This window comes from Tachypleus tridentatus, chromosome 7 (genome assembly GCF_004210375.1).
Source record: "Tachypleus tridentatus isolate NWPU-2018 chromosome 7, ASM421037v1, whole genome shotgun sequence".
NCBI classification, from domain to species: domain Eukaryota; kingdom Metazoa; phylum Arthropoda; class Merostomata; order Xiphosura; family Limulidae; genus Tachypleus; species Tachypleus tridentatus.
Window position 1 is genome coordinate 75,625,651 of NC_134831.1, and position 14,919 is coordinate 75,640,569.

General features: G+C 34.2%; 1 protein-coding gene and 1 long non-coding RNA gene across 3 annotated transcripts in view; one reads left to right on the forward strand and one right to left on the reverse strand.

Moving 5' to 3' along the window:
• The window catches only part of LOC143255999 (dual specificity calcium/calmodulin-dependent 3',5'-cyclic nucleotide phosphodiesterase 1A-like), a 463,989-nt gene that overhangs the window by 318,348 nt on the left and 130,722 nt on the right, over positions 1–14,919 (forward strand). The window lies entirely within an intron of this gene.
• Positions 7,247–14,919, reverse strand: part of LOC143256002 (uncharacterized) — a 41,843-nt gene continuing 34,170 nt past the window's right edge. The window contains exons 2-3 of the long non-coding RNA XR_013030959.1: positions 13,132–13,190; positions 7,247–7,418 (exon numbers count right to left, since the gene is read on the reverse strand). This is a non-coding gene — a long non-coding RNA (uncharacterized LOC143256002). The remainder of the gene's footprint in view (positions 7,419–13,131; positions 13,191–14,919) is intronic.

Here is a 14,919-nt window from a genome sequence, read left to right on the forward strand (position 1 = left end):
GCCAGGTTGTTAAGACACTCGACTCGTACCCCGAGGGTCGCAGGTTCGAATCCACGTCACACCAAACATGCTCGCCCTTTCAGCCGTGGGGACGTTATAATATGACGGTCAATCTCACTATTCATTGGTAAAAGAGTATCCAAAAAGATGGCGGCGGATAGTGATGACTAGCTGCCTTTCCTCTGGTCTTACACTGTTAAATTAGGGACACTAGCGCAGATAGCCTTCGTGTAGTTTTGCGCGAAATTCAAAACAAACGAAACCATTTTACTACAGCAATAAAACATAATATCGCAACTTCTAGATTGCACTTAAACTCTTAAATAAAAAAAGGATTCAAAGCACATTTAATTTTCCATTTCGCTATCAACATTTCCATCACAGATGATACGCGATTATTTTCAACCTTCAATGGAGTCTTCTATATCTTCATTGTTTAGTTATTCTGTTAATTTTTAGGAATTCCATGTCTTTGAAAGTATTTTGTCCAAAGGCTTTCACGATATATTTAGTTTGTAAGTCTTTTGAAATATACTCATCCTTGTTACTTTTACCACTTTGAATTTCGGCCTCTCCTATAAGCTCAAACAAAAGATTTGAGCTTGGCACTTGCTTAGTCGGAAACATTTTTGTTCCTTCCCAGACTGTTCGTGATTTAATCCTTTCCTCGAGATCAAACATGTGAGTCAGTCGAAGCAGAAAAATAAATGTATCTGGATACACCTGGCGTTCGACTCGTAATCCGAGGGTCGCAGGATCGAATCCCGGTCGCACCAAACATGTCCGTCCTTTCAGCAGTAGGGGTGTTATAATGTGACGGTCAATCCCACTATTCGTTGGTAAAAGAGTAGTCCAAGAGCTGGTGGTGGGTGGTGATGACTAGCTGCCTTCCCTCTAGTCTTACACTGCTAAATTAGGGATGGCTAGCGCAGATAGCCCTCGAGTAGCTTTGCGCGAAATTCAAAACAAAACAATCATCTAAATTTCACGTTTATAATGCTTCCAAAAAGCGAATTATTAAAACTGGTGATTTTAGTTCGTTCTCTTTTAATGCTTCATTTGTAACTGAGTGAATTCATTCATTAATGGAATTTGTGATTTTAAGAACTTACGTATTCCAGCAACTAAATAATTTTATTGTTCAACCAAGTTAAAAATTGTTGCAATTATTTGTTTCCTCGCATTGAGAAATCTTCACAGTTGTTGCACGTCTTCTCTATTTTGCTTGAAATGTATATTCTTTAACTGCTTGTGAGTTTGTAAGTAGAGTTTAAACGTCTAGAATGAATGTTTGAACTACTCTTGTGATCGTATTAAACGTTTGGACGCCAGGAATGGATATTTGTAAAAATTCACGAAGTTTTCAAAATGTTTACTTCGTATTGACGACCATGATCAAATATTCTATGCAATAGTTTTGATAAAAATTTGCTTCTTGCGCAACGAAATCCTTCCATTTAATATATGGACTGGTTCGTGACCGTCTAGCTGCTTCGCCACTTTAATGATCAAGGGAACAGCTTCAATGATTTCCCAATTTTCTCCAGACTCGCTAACCTGATTCTTTCGTTTGATCCTTTTTATTGGAAAAAAAAAGCACTATTTCCCAATGGAGCAATATCCATCCAGATGACGAATGAAGATTTTGAAAAATAGCATTTTTGTATGCAATGTTGTCATTTAATGTTTTTAAAAATAGCGGTGAAATTCTTCTACAGTTGGAATGATATCAAAAGTTATTTTTCAAAAGATGAAGGAAGCTTATGAACGAGAATGCTTAAAAGGTTCAAAGGCGTATTTTTCTTCAAAGTTTAGCTGGGCAATATCAGTGGACCTTTTTTAACTTCCCGATTTCTTCTATCTTAATGTCAACGTGTTAACCCTTAAACAGCGGGAATGTTGTAAGTAGCAGCATCGGTTGATGATACCCGCCGTTTAAGGGTTAAAGAATATAAGGCAGTTAGGGACATGGTTTGGAGTATCGGTTGCCAAAATATCAAGTTTTGAAACATCAAAGTTCAATGTGACATAGAAAATACCAATATGAATATGTCAGTTATGGTTTGTTTCCAATTTCGGGATAACTGTTCCTAATTTAGTATTGATTTTGGTTTGTTTAGAATTAAGCACAAAACTACACAACAGGTTGCCTGTGCTCCCTCACTTTCTGTCACAATTATATTTTGCACAGTGCGAAACTCTGTGAATGAAAATATTAGGCCGAGAAAAGTATACAATACACAATTAAGCCAGTAATAAAGGTTATATCTCCTTTAACGTAAGTTTTGCATCGTCAAGTGGATAAGGTGCTCGACCTACAATCGAAGGATCGCACGAATCCCCGTCACACTAAGCATGATCGATCCCTCAGCTGTTTGGGCGTTATAACGTCTTTGTCAATTCAATTATTCCTTAACAAAAGCGTAGCCCAGTGGGTGATGATAACGTGCTTTTAAATTACATTGCTAAATTTGGGACAGGTATCGGAGATAGCCTTCGTGTAGCTTTGCGCGAAATTCAAAAAACAAGCAAAAGAGATGATCGAAAGTATTGATATATATATATAAGTGCATTGTAAACACATTTGAAGCATTTGAAAATGGCATAAATGTATATATATTTTTAAATTAGTTTATTAATCTTAAGCAATGCTCACACAAAGAAACTCTTACTGAACCTATTTATTCGTGGAGTCATTTCTGTAGCACAATATTCTCCAGCTAACACTATTAAAACAGTAACCACTGTAAGAACTTTAATTTTAATCACGATTACGAATTCTCGGATGAATTAAACGAAATATATTCGATGATCATAAAATTTCTTGTCTGGTTTCGAAATTAATATATCGTAACACAACTACAAATTGTATAGTTAACTTGTTCAAAGCAGAATGACAAGAAAAAATGTTTTATTTGAAGTGAATAACATTCGGAACAACTGTGGTTGTTCAAAACTTAGCTAAGGTGCCACGAAAAACTTCCAAATATTACCTGTGGGTGTTTCTTATAGCAAAGCCATAGCAGGTTATCTGCTGAGCTAACCGAAGAGAATCGAACCCCTGATTTTAGCGTTGTAAATCCGTGGACTTACCGCTGCACTAGCGGGGGACAAATGTTACCTCTTAATAAAACATTGTTATTGTTAGGTATAATGTACGTCCTATTGAAACTCGGTTGACCGGTGTTTCGTTTGTCTCTTTAACAATTTGGGGGCCTGGCATGGCCAAGCGTGTTAAGGCGTGCGACTCGTAATCTGAGGGTCGCGGGTTCACATCCCAGTCGCGCCAAACATGCTCGCCTTCCCAGCCGTGGGGGCGTTATAATGTTACGGTCAATCCCATTATTCGTTGGTAAAAGAGTAGCCCAAGAGTTGGCGGTTGGTGGTGATGACTAGCTGCCTTCCCTCTAGTCTTACACTACTAAATTAGGGACGGCTAGCACAGATAGCCCTCGAGTAGCTTTGTGGGAAATTCAAAAACAAACAAACTTTAACGATTTATTATGTATTTGAGCTTGTTTCCTATGACTAAACATAATTAATGAGCTTGCAGCATATCTGACTACTAAATTATTTACTCTTCTGTTTGTTACACATCACTTCAATATTTAACTATTCTGTAGTATTTAGGCTACAGAATATGTTTTTAATCTTTCTACAAAATGATAGACAGACCTGATAAGCTTTTCGTTCGTATGTCAGATATAGCAGCGAGTAGCAATTTTGTTAACATTTAAATATAAATCCTTGTAAGCCGGCATACATTATGTGTGTCTCTGTCTACATAAATGGTGCACTGTACATTTAACGTGCCCATGCCTCCTTGTAAAGATAATGGCAGAGTCCTGTACTGAGTTTTAGTTTTGTATTATTTGTAGTTCTTTAATGTTTCATACGTTTTTGTGCACACCAAACTCTTTAATTCCTTCTTCAACGAATCAACTTTTAACAATCTTTGTTTGTATTTTAATTATCAATAAATACAAATAATACTTCTTGTATCGTCGAAATGTTATTTAAGTGTAAGATCTTTATGCGCTATAAAGTATAAATCTCAATCATATTATCGTTCTTTATCGATATTGTTTGGTTACTTTACATTGTTAACACTCTCTTTTGTAACATTGTCATCCTTTCATTACTTTGCATTGCTAACACTGCTTTGTAACATTGTCATCCTTCCGTTACTTTACATTGTTAACATTCTCTTTTGTAACATTGATATCTTTTCTTTTTAATCCATTGTTAAATCTTTCTTTTGTAGCATTGTTATCCTTTCTTTACTTTACATTGTTAAAACATTCTTTTGGAATTGTTATATTTTTGTTACTTTCCATTGTTAGCACTCTATTTTGTAACATTGTTATCCTTTTGTTACTTTCCATTGTTAATATTCTACTTTGTAACAACTTTTCGTCTTTTAGTTTACTACGAGTATTTTATTTGTTAATTTCAAGCTGATGCTACAAGATGGCCGCCAATTCGTCGTCTGTTTTACGAAGCAGCTGATACAGTTCTCGAGTCAGTCCGTCTTCTGCTTGTATATTTAACTAGTTTTACAATCGATAGATTAGACATGGGAATCAAGGATGACATTCAACTGACAAGACACTCTTTGCTGTTTCCTTCTTACGGCCTCAAAATGTTGCAATCGGATAAGAAACAATATAGTCAAAAATAAATACAAGTATCTTGTCACTTCTTATAGTTCACATTGATTTTAGAGAAAGGTTATATAAAGTAGGTTTGTTAAGTTCTCCCATGTCGTGACTTCGTGAATCAAGCATTACACCAGGAAATAAACCTCAGTAACAAGTCGCACAGTGTGTCTCTCTCAGTTAATGAGAAATGGAGTCTGCTAAAGATAGTAGACACACCGCTTCTACTTTACTTAGTACGAGTGATCGTATAAAAACATGTTTTTGAGGCACTAACGCACTAAACCCTCGTGTTATCGATACTGATCAACGTATTAAAGTGTTTATATATTTTAATTAATTTTATTATTGTACTATTTCAACACTTCCGGAAAGACATGATTGTGTGGTACCGTAATTTTTTATAACGAATGCAATGTTGTGTTTCTCCATCAACGATTGGGTTCATAAATAATTTACACTTGTGAATAAATCCAGACACTAATATATATAAACAGATTCGTGTATCAGTTTGGAACTCAAACCATATGTCTTCACGACGTGAATTACTGTAATAGATTTTGTTGCATATTTCTAATGAAGAAAAATTAATGTTTATTTAAACAGCAAGACAGCTGGTTGAGAAGGGTTGTTTGTTTGTTTTTTAATTTCGCGCAAAGCTACACGAGAGTTATCTGCGCCAGCCGTCCCTAATTTAGCAGAGTAAGACTAGAGGGAAGGCAGCTAGTCATCACTACCTTCCGCCAACTATTGGGCTACACTTTTACTTACGAATAGTGTGATTGATCATCACATTATAACGTCCCTACTGCTAAAAGGGCGAGCATGTTTGTTGTGACAGGGACTCGGATTACGAGTCGAGTGCCTTAACCACCTGACCATGTCGGGCCACAAGTCAATAAAAGAAGTTTATCATGTCTCTGAAGGTTCCCCAACCCCCAGTGACACAGCACTATGTTTGTGGACTCACATCGCTTAAAACCGGATTTCGATACCCGTGGTGGGCAGAGAACCTAAGATATCAGTTTTATTCAAGTGACATTTAATTACTCCTTAACGCGAATTTCTAAATTTATTTTTTTTACTGTTATAAGCATTTGGTTAACACAAAATAAAATTTCATAATAATATGTTTAATTTATTTAAAATATGGCGTTTAATATGATCTCATTCAATCAGGAAACAGGTTTATATCGTATGATGAGAAAGTCCCTTAAATGGGAAAACTCAAAACAATTGTTCATTAAAACTACAGATTATAACTCGTAGGAAACAGAAATTATGTATATCCCTACAGGAGTTTAGTTTTAAGCATATTTTAAACATCAATATGTAACTTATATTTTTTATACTAGGAACGCTTTCTATCAATGTTTCCTGAGAAGAAACGATAATATTAATTATTATAACACATTTTTACACTCGTCTGACAGTATATTGGATTTTCCTATTTCAATTTGCACTCGTTCTCTGAAGTAATTTTAGTAAAGTTATAAAAAAGTAAAAAACAACAGATAAAACAGGTATCAGTAGATGGAAAGAGCGTTGAGTTTAAATATCAATAGACAAACATGTCAATAAAATATTGTATTAATAGATAAACAGATCAATAAAACTATCTATTAACACTCCTACGAAAAGACGTTTCTAGTCCTGATTTCTCCAAGCCCGTTCCCCTGGCTGTGGTTTCGCTAGATAGTAGATAGGGACAGTGAGAATCTCGTTAATCCATTCATTGGTGGATTTAAATGGCAATTTCATTTAAATACAAAATTATTAGCCTAATACTAATAACCTTTCAAGTTGCTCCGGGGCCTATTAGGCCCCACTTTTCGTAGGAGTGTTAATAGAGAAACATACCACTAAAACCATGTATTAACAGATAAACAGACTAATAAAACCATGTATTAACAGATAAACAGACTAATAAAATCATGTATTAATAGACAAACAGATCAATAAAACTATGTATGAATAGACAAACAGATCAATAAAACTATGTATGAATAGACAAACAGTCCAATGAAATCATGTATTAACAGACAAACAGACTAACTAAACCAACGTAATAACAGACAAACAGACCACTAAAACCATGTATTAATAGAAAAACAGATCAATAAAATTATGTATTAATTGACAAACAAATCAATAAAACCGTGTTTGGTAGATACGTTGGCCAATGAAACCATGTATTACAAACAAACAGATCAATAAAACCATGTATTAATAGATAAACATATCAATAAATTCAGCTATAATAATCAAACAGAGTAATAAGTCTAATCGCTAATAAACCGGCAACTTTTAGGTAATATTTAGATGAACATATCGTTAAGTCTTTGTCTTGTTGGCCAACACACCAATAAATCCAGTTATCAATAGATTAAACGATTGACAAATCTACACATTAATCGAAAAATCGAGATACTAAAACACAAGTAAATCTATACTTACAGTTATTCATAAATAAACCGATCGATAAATCCATCTATTATAAGTTGGTCAGACTGACATACTCATTTATTTATAACTGAAGATCTATAATAGTAAATAAAACCACGAATAAATACATTAATTAACAGATAAACAGGTCAGTGAATTCACTTATTCAAAGTCTAACAGACTATTTGATATATTTCATAACCTTGCAGTGCTTCGAGACAAATTTTAACAACCTAAGACTATCTGTTCAGTAGACAGACAGCGTGGACTATAAAGCATCTTCACTTGATGTGAAGTCCTTCGTCAGTTTTGACACTAATGAAAGAATAGAGGATAAGAGTCATTACAAGTTTGGCAATACAACTATTTTGTAGACAAGTATTGTCTACAATACTTTATCACAAAGAAGATATTATTTTATATTAGAACTAAATCCTAATTTCTGGTTTCTCCTTTAATTTAATTTTCTAGTTTGTTTTCTCTCAGCTGTCTGATTTGAATGCAACAGGTCATTTAGAGATATGAGGAATTAGGCCCCATCTATTTTTCATACTAAATAAACGAAACGCTTCTTATTTTAGCTGTGTCACTTTATCTTGATTTTAGAGTATTTGTTATTGATTTTGTGCTGTCTACGGTGAATATTCTAGTTGTGAGGCTGTGTGCGGATGTAAAAGGTCGTTTGTTTAGAATTTTTGAGCAAAGCTACACGTGAGTTATCCGCGCTAGCTGTCCCTAATTTAGCAGTGCAAGACTATATGGAAGGCAGTTAGTCATCACACCTACTGCTAGCTCTTGGGCTATTATTTTACCAACAAATAGTAGGATTGGTCGTAACATTATAACGCTTCCACGGCTGAAAGGGCGAGCATGTTTGGAGTGGCGGTTATTCGAACCCACGACCGTCATATGACGAGTCGAGCGCTCTACCCACCTGGCCATGCCGGTCCACGTGGTAATAAAATATTGAAGTGCAGTTTCTGTAGTACTGAGCTTAAATAGATAATACGTGCCCAAATGAACTATTATCCTATGCCTTGACCTCAAGTTCTGGTGGCCCACATTCTACAATTTGTCTACTTATTCAAAAGTAGTACTAATAACCTTTATCCAAAAATATTATTCCGTTTTGAAAATATGTGGCAGACTAATTATTAGTGCTCGGGTTTGTGGCGCACTCAAGCGATGAGAACATCAAACTAAAGAAGTGAATTTCATTCTTATGAACAATCAAGCAGGCCTTTTCAGAAGTTTAGAGAGGCCCAGCCCACTTCTTTCTTTTGAGACTCCTGCCTATAATAATAATTAAAAAGTAACACATAACAATAAATTAAGACAATCATTATCCCAAAAGAAAAGTGTAACATAATTTGGATATTTAATTTGTATATATAAGTTGCAGCTATAAGTTTTTTTTATTGTTTATTTATGGAGAAGCATAAGGCTACACAAAGGACCTTGCCCACAACAGTTATATAATCTCAGTTTCTAGCAGTTTGAGTCCACAGACATACAGCTGTGCCACTGGGGGTAGTTCTGAGCTGAAAGTGGGTGATATATTTTGGTGTGACTAGAAGGCATATAGAAACAAGTCGCGAGACTGAACAAATTTAAGAAATAAATAACGCAAAAATAACAAGTGTCTAACTTTGAGGCCTCCCTTTAAACTTGAGAGTCGGGCCAACCGGTCTCTGTCCCACCCTCTTCCTTACCTCTAATTGGCTCCACTTTCCAGTGATATCCAGCAGTCAATCAGTGCTTACGAATTCCTACAGTATATCGATATTTGTAGATATGAATACGTAATAACATTTGTGACAAACGTATAAATAAGTTTCTTACATGCATTCTGTGTTAAAGGTACATCTACGTATACAATTCGGAATAGTAATTTTCATAACACAAAGTTTACGATACCCAGGCTGTTGTTGTGATGTGTTGTGTTTCTTTAGGCTTATCAGCAATTATCCTTTTGTTTCACGGAATGGCCAATGTTACACGAATTTCTTTAAACAACGTCTGTGTTTTGAATTAAATATACACTGCTAGCCAAAATATTAAGGCCAATAAACATAAAGAAAAATATGTATTATGCGTTGTTAGACTCAACCACTTATATGAGTAGAGCTTCGAAAGATGAAAATAAGAAAAGGGAAAATTAAAAAAAACATTTTAGCATTTAATAGGGCTTTATATTTTATGTATATTTATCTATATTAGTTTTCTCATTCACCAGTAGCTGCCAGTTATTTATCTATATTTTCTAGAATTTTTATTTATCATTCAAACCTGTATTTACCTATGATTATAACCTATTATATGCTTTCACTTAACTAAGAACCTATTTGGGTATATATCCTACATATATTTCTTATCTATCTGCCTCTCGAATATGTACTTATAGCTTATTTTTATCTCTCATTTATCTATTTGTCTTGCTGTCTGCGTGATAATTTGGTGTTTTTCACTTACGTCTCACAAAGTACATGTTTACATACGGAAATCAATAAAGGACAACATCAAGAAAATGTTTGTTTCGTGCCGCAAGCTATAGAAAGCCATTAACGTCCCTGTGTTATTAATGTTTATTCAGGCCAATAAACTACATCTAAATGACTTGTTCTTATTTTTCAAAATTTAGTAATCAGCGGATATTGCGTTAAAACAGGAACAATGGGTGATATAGTGGTTAGCGTGCTGGACGATAAGATCTTACCACAAAAACACATTGCGCTCGGCATTTTGGGGATTGTGGATGAGTTATAAGGGTGACAGTCAAATCCCATTGTTTGGTCAGAATGGTTTGTTTGATTTTTGAATTTTGCTCAAAAGGAAAAAAAGCCGTCCCTAATTTAGCAGTGAAAGACTAGAGGGAAGGCAGCTAGTCATCACCACCCACTGCCAACTCTTGGGCTACTCTTTTACCAACGAATAGTGGGATTGACCGTAACATTATAACATCCCCACGGCTGATAGGGTGAGCATGGTTGGTGCGATGGGAATTCGAACCCACGACCCTTAAATTAGGAGTCGAACGCCTTAACCCACCTGGCCATGTCGACCGTATATATGCACATACACGTCGAATTATAGGTATAAAACGTTTGATAACAAAAAACATAATTTATGTTCAAGCCATTTTGCTTTCATATATTAAAAGTAGAAAAAACCGACGTTTTTTGATATAATCTAAGACACTTATTTTTATTTCCTTATCCGCTGACCGGTTTGAGTTTAACAAAGATGAAACTAACATCATATTTACAAACCCTGATGACGAAGCTAACACTGTACTTTCAATCCCTGATAACGAAGTTAACACTATATTTATAAGTCTTGATGACGAAGTTAGCACCGTATTTACAAACCCTGATGACGAAGCTAACACTGTACTTACAATCCCTGATAACGAAATTAACACTATATTTATAAGTCTTGATGACGAAGTTAGCACCGTATTTACAAACCCTGATGACATAGCTAACACTGTGTTTAGAATCTATGTAACGAAGCTAACAGTGTATTTACAACCACTGATAACGAAGCTAACACTGTATTTATAAGCTCTAATAACGAAGCTAGCACTGTATTTACAATCCCTGATAACGAAGATAACACTGTATTTGTAAGCTCTGACAACGAAGATAATACAATATTTACAGTCTCTGATAACGAAGCTAATACGTGTACTATATTTACAAGCCCTGTTGAGAAAATGAGTCACAGAAGTCAGTCGGCTGAGAGAGTTGTTCCTCTTTCATTCTGTCAAATTCTGTCTCAGTTTGAGGGACTGGATTTCGAAACTCCGCCAGGAAACATGCTTGCCTTTTTCGACATGGCGGCGTTATAACGTTATGGTCAATCCCACTATTCGTTGTTAAAAGATAGCCCAAGAGTTAGCGGTTGATAATGTTGACTGGTTGCCTTCTCTTTAGTCTATAACTGCTAAATTAGAGACAGTCCAGATTGCCTTCGTGTAGCTTTGTGTGAACCTCAAAACAAACGAACATTTTGCCCCAAAAATGTTTTTATCTTAATGTTAAGACACATATTCATGATTTTTAATATATTTTTGATACGTTTATTTACAGGATTTTATTTCATGAATTTAAAATAATGTGGATTAATATTTACTTTTCTCAGTCCATCAACATTTAATTTGATTAGTAAATGGTTTCAACTTTTTCACACCAGAGGTTTTCTGACAATTTGTTTTCGTGATGAACAACTTACGAAGTATTATTATTATTTATTATCGATTTTAGGAGTTAAACGTTCTTACCAGCTTGTATTAACGATATATCCATCCCAAGAAGTATATGATTTAATTTCCATTACAAGCGACTCTAAAATCATTACTTATTTCAGTCCATTTCCCACGTTTGAGCATTATATTGTAAGTTCTTTATGTGTTTTGTGTGTGTGTTAGCATGTTCATTATTCTGTTTCATGTATTTTGCCATGTTTCTGAACATTGGTTGTTTCACACTCGTTGGATTCAAATGACCCGTTTCGTAGATCGTATCGTTTCATTTAGATGCGATGTTATATTTCATTGGTTCGGGCCCGGCATGGCCAAGCGTGTTAAGGCGTGCGAGTCGTAATCTGAGAGTCGCGGGTTCGCATCCCGGTCGCGCCAAACATGCTCTCCCTTTCAGCCGTGGGGGCGTTATAATGTGACGGTCAATCCCACTATTCGTTGGTAAAAGAGTAGCCCAAGAGTTAGCGGTGGGTGGTTGATGACTAGCTGCCTTCCCTGCTAAATTAGGGACGGCTAGCATAGATAGCCCTCGAGTAGCTTTATGCGAAATTCAAAAACAAACAATTCATTGGTTTATCGTATAATTTTGATGTAAAGAATTGATGTAATATCGTGATTAGAAATAATATTATACCTGAAAACATAAATATCGAGATTTTACTGCATATATCCACTTATCGCGAGGTTGAATAGAAAAAAAATATTGTTTTCCATTGAATAGTAAACAAAAACATAATATTTAAAGAACGTGAACAGATAAAATATAATAGCCATTCAAATAATACCTATATTCGCGAACATAAAAAATAATTTAAAATGAAATAATTTTGTATTAATGTTACTTCAGATTTACAGTTCTTAATTTTATGGTAAATAATTCAGTTTTTCTGGATGTTAGATCTGGTATTCTAACGTATTTAACTATAGCGTTACATAATTAAATAATCCATCGCATATTATGTTGTTCAATAATTTATTAAATTCTCTAAAATACGTATTGTTTACTTCGTAACATTTTCGAAAAACGCATCAATTGAAAGAATTTTATACACAGTTTTTAAAATAAATGTTTGCTCTTTATGTTCTTGAATTTTGATAAATCTTAATGCATACAAATTCCGCAAGGATACAAAAACTCGCGTTTCTAGAGACTGATAATAATTTTTAAAAAAGCTTTAACTTTTGTATGTCTTATTTTAAAATTACAATAAACAATAAAGAAATATTTTTACAAGAGAACAGTAAATCCTAAAGAGCGTGATTTAAAATCAGTTTTCGTTGTTTGTTTTTTAAAAGGTGTTAATAAACAACAGTTTCTAGAATTGTTTAAAATAGATACAAGTGATGCACTCTGGTTATACATATATAAATATATATATATTATTCATGCTTGTAAAATACGAAATGCTCTGTATGGCCTCAGAGTGGCACAATAGTACGTCTGTGAAGTTTTGTCCCTAGAAACCGGGTTTCGATACCCGTGGTGGGCAGAGTGTGGTTTTGTGCTTTATTACAAACAAAATACTCTGCCTTCCTATATTCCGTAACTTCAATAGTTTTTAACTGTTTAACATTACATATTATTTCAAAGCTCGCCTGCTCTTCCTCAAACGTATTTATTTTAGCATGAAGACACAACAGCGAATGATACTGAATGTAGCCTAGCTTGTGTAAGATCCCACAATTCAAAAGGCTGAATGTACGAGTGTTTCGTAAGCAACAAAACAAAGAACACTATAAAAAAATTACTTGGTATTTTTTTCTTACCAAGAAGTCGGAAGCTTTGATGCCCATGATCAATCCGTGGCATAACAGCATCTGTTGCTCTGAAAAAAAAAAAATACACGAAGAATTATCTTGAAAGGAAACGGGTTGTTATTCGAAATACAGAGCAAAGGAAATACGTGCATTAAAATACACGTTTTGAAGAACACAAGATATAAATTTTGTTGATTAAATGATAGTAGTAATATTAAGCCCAGCTCACAGAGCACCTATTTCTTAACTTTGTATAATACAGTAGTTGAGTTAAATATATACGAAAACTGTAGTTCAGTCGAAATATTTTTAATGAATTTAGTTTATTTTGAAGATGGTTGTTTTCAGTTTCAAAAGAAATATGTGTGATGTGAATTTATTATGTTTATAATGTCATAAATGAATTCTTGGAAGCCAATTCCTACAAAGAATGCTGAAAAGGGATTCTATAAAAGTGCTGGCGTGTCATTAAGTGTTAACAAACATGATTGTTTTCTACGCCTGTGTTCTGTAACTTGCCTCTGTTTGTATCATTGTGAAATTTCCCTTCTGAAGTTTACCGCTTTGGGAAAAAAAATATATATCGTGGCAGTTAAGAATTTCTCCGACAGATTGTTATTGTTTCAGTTAAAATTTCTCCAACAAATTGTTATTGTTTCAGTTAAGAATTTCTCCGACAGATTGTTATTGTTTCAGTTGAGAATTTCTCCGACAGAATGTTATTGTTTCAAAATTCTGACGTTTTACCGACTCACCAATATAAAAGCTTAAATATTGTCGTCTTTTAAAGTGAAAAACATATGAGCATGTCATGATCACTTTATTTAAATTATCCTTTCTCTTAGTCTTGTACTGATTCAGACATCCCTGTTAAAAGTTGAGATAAAAATTGTGATGTGCATAATTTCATATATTTGGCTATACTGAGTAAAACAGGGCTATTAATACAATGTTTATGCTCGCGGTCCTATTTTTCTAAATTCAATGTGCTGGTTAAATCATATTCGTTCATAGCTTGAGGTTCATTTAGGATAAAAGTCATTGGTTATGATTAAAAGTTTAATCGGATTATTTAAATAATTTCCACGTTACCTCGATTATCCCCTTAGGTTTCCTTACTCTAATAGAGATTTCATCAACTGTAAGGCACCCGCGTATATATAAATATATATATATAGACACACACACACATACATATACAAACATGTATATATATCGCTTCAACTCAGAGAACATTAAGTTTTCTTTTTGATTTTGTCAGCGACGGAGTTCTCATTTGACTTCCAAAAAACGAATTTCTTTTCCGTGGTTAATATGTATTCTGTATTGCCTTAGTAATATTGAAAATCTTAATTTATAATTCAGTTTTCTATTGATTCTGCTTGGTGGATCCATCGACGTTATATAACGCAAAGAGAGAAAGTTTATTTTGGCATTTTTAAACTTTGTAAGCATTTAAATTTAGATTTATCGTGTAGTTGTCTAACGTTCTGTAAACATTTTCCGTATTCAGTTTGACGCTTGAAGAACAGTGAATGCTGTGAGGATCCCCCTTTTAACCCTAGTTTTAGGGCTTTTCCCCTTCAACATAGTGTTGAAATTACTGCTCTTTGTGCTTAACTGCAAAGTAACCAAACCATAACGGTGAAGTTTACCAGTTTGTTAAAGAAAAATATTTTTCTCACCATATCTACAAAATAATTTTTCAGAGTCATTGCTCAAGATTGCAAATGGTGCTTCATATATAAAAGTAATGATTAGATAATTACCAAACCATAATTAAGGTTAATGCATGAC